At 37.7% G+C, this 2554-nt stretch overlaps 1 long non-coding RNA gene across 1 annotated transcript; it reads right to left on the bottom strand.

The window, feature by feature from the left end:
- Positions 1-330: 330 nt before the first annotated feature.
- Positions 331-1545, bottom strand: LOC128630436 (uncharacterized). Its single transcript, XR_008394758.1, has 3 exons — positions 845-1545; positions 540-676; positions 331-382 (listed from the first exon to the last, which is right to left on the bottom strand). It is a non-coding gene; the product is annotated as an uncharacterized LOC128630436 (long non-coding RNA).
- Positions 1546-2554: the final 1009 nt, after the last annotated feature.

Genomic DNA, 2554 nt, shown 5'->3' with positions numbered 1-2554 from the left:
TGAGCCTCCATGCAATGAAGCCAGTATTACCCTAAAGGATCATAGTAGTGTTCCTGTTTAAGAAAAGACCCAAACAGAGGCATCTCGTGCTTGGCTTCAAGAATGAATTACTCAACACAATAAGTTCACACAATGACTATATAACATTACAAAAACAAGTGGAAAATACAAAGCTGAGCAACCTATAAACACTCATCTAAAACAAGATCATTTAACTTTAAAACTATAAAAGGGAAGAAAATATAAAAACACACTGGTTTGGGTTTTCAGACAGAATACAAGAACTTACATATCCATGTTTGGAGAAAGGATCTTGGAGGTATGGAAAAGTGTCACAATTCCCAGTGCATAACTGGTCCTCACACTTGAGGATGGAATCCTCCTTTCAAAATAAATCAGTTTACTTTGCAAGTGTGCATGTTTTGCAAGAAGTTAAAGGATAAATTCCCCTTTTATAGCAACACAGAATAGCATTCTTTATCTGTGCCACATGAATCTGTTGTGATGATAAAGGGAGGGAAGTGACCTCCAATTCTTACCCATGTAGCTCTAACATGTCTGCAACCAGGGCGTTCACCATCTGTTTATGTGTGACATCTGCTAGTGTTTTGGTCTTTTCATACTCCTTGGAGATTTCCTCACCCTTTGGATTGACCCTCAGAACACAATCAACTTTCTGCCAAAACATCTTACATTGTTATGACATGCTCATCGGAAATTTAAGAGGATTTTTAATGCCTTTCCTTTATGTCGAGAATACATTTACAAAACACTTCTACAGATAAGTATCAATAATAAACAATTATGTAATTGAGGATTTTAAATGCTTTTATTCAAAGCTTACCTGTCTTGCTTCATTCTGCTCCATTAACCCTGTTGGGTTCCTCTTCTTTCTTGTGGACTCCAGGACAATTGTGGAATCTGATGAATGGGATGAAGCTGGGGATAGTGGAGTCAGTACAGAGGAGGATGCTTGATCTGAGACCAGCTGAACATCCAGATCTACAAAATCACAGACAGAACAAAATCAATTTAAATGTACATGTATTTATCAGTAACAAAAGCATTTCAACAAATACTTGAATGGTTACATAAAAAAATATAAAGTATATTATCTTCATTAAGTACTTTCCATATACGAATAAGATGTACTTAACGTAATGATCAATAGTATAGCAAATGATAATAGTTTGAGGTCCCTCAAAAAGATATTTTAGACTCTGCTCCTAGGTAACTTCATGTGTTCCCTACGTGGCCTCATCTATTTCACTCAAGAATATCCACAAATAGGGGAGAAGATTACAAAAATAAAGGTAATGTATACAATAATTATCGTGAACAGGTTTTAAAAAGGGGAGAGAGAGTAATAGTAATCATGTAATATTTCTTGGCTAACTACCACAAACTTGGAACAGAATACCCCTTCAGGGAAACTGCCGTTCCTGAGTTTGGACACACGAGGGCAGTCAAGCTCCATCCAGCACAACGCCGCCTGAAACAGAAGGTAGGTTTGGGCTATTTTACACTGACGCGGCTCATCAGTGTTATTACTGTGGCATTGTCTAGTTTTCACGTATCAAGGACAATACACGGAGCTTCTGAACTGTTTTCACAGCATCATCATTATGATTTAATTTTTAAAGAACGCACCCTCTTCTCTAGACATGGAAATGTTGGGGTTTTTTAAGTTTACATTGTCACACAGCAGCTGTACAGATATCTGGATATATTATTTCAGTGTCCATTCTTAAACATAGATGAACAAAACAAAGAAACTAACCACATGAAAAGGTTAGATAGACCAATGATTAAACACTACTCCGTTCAATGAATACAGAGGCCAGCTCAGATACCACAACGTTTAAAAACCTCGACATTTGCGGCGTCATAAACGGAACAACCGTCAAGCATACCATCAGGAAACTTATAGAACTCTGAACGTCACGTCATAACGGATCTTATGGCTCGCTGCTCCGATTTGACTATATATGTCTGTGCGCGCGCCGGGGAGACTGACCTAGACACGGTATAAGGACAGCACACAAACACATTTAAAACATATTAACACATTAACATTATATCATGTACATAGCAGTATAGTTATCGTAATAAAGTACACAAATTTACTGCTAATAGTAACATTATTAATGTCTTTCTAATCTTATTAGTCATTTCATTCTCATCACTGCTCCTACATAACTTCATGTGTTCCCTAGGTGGCCTCGTCTATTTCACTCGAGAATATCCACAAATAGGGAAGAACATTACAGAGATAAAGGCTTAAAATTGCTTGAATGATAAAAAGTCAATAAATACGAAATCACCAAATAACTTTAAAGGGTTTATTTTCTACAGAACATGAATACAATCCTTTCACTCAAAATAGGACTCCCCGCTGCAGACCCTCCTCCAACGTTTTCAAAAAAGCTCCTAGCGTCATATCTAGCGACTTTTTACACAAACCTTAGCTACTTTCTGTAGAAGAGAATGGCCAGTACTGCCCGGTGAGTGTGAGGTCCTGCTTTCCCCCGGAGACACACCTCTCTCTGCGGCT

The sequence above is a fragment of the Ictalurus punctatus genome, unplaced genomic scaffold (genome assembly GCF_001660625.3).
Source record: "Ictalurus punctatus breed USDA103 unplaced genomic scaffold, Coco_2.0 Super-Scaffold_100056, whole genome shotgun sequence".
Classification (NCBI taxonomy): domain Eukaryota; kingdom Metazoa; phylum Chordata; class Actinopteri; order Siluriformes; family Ictaluridae; genus Ictalurus; species Ictalurus punctatus.
The sequence above is the reverse complement of the archived record's forward strand: the minus strand, read 5'-3'. Positions and strand labels throughout refer to the sequence as shown.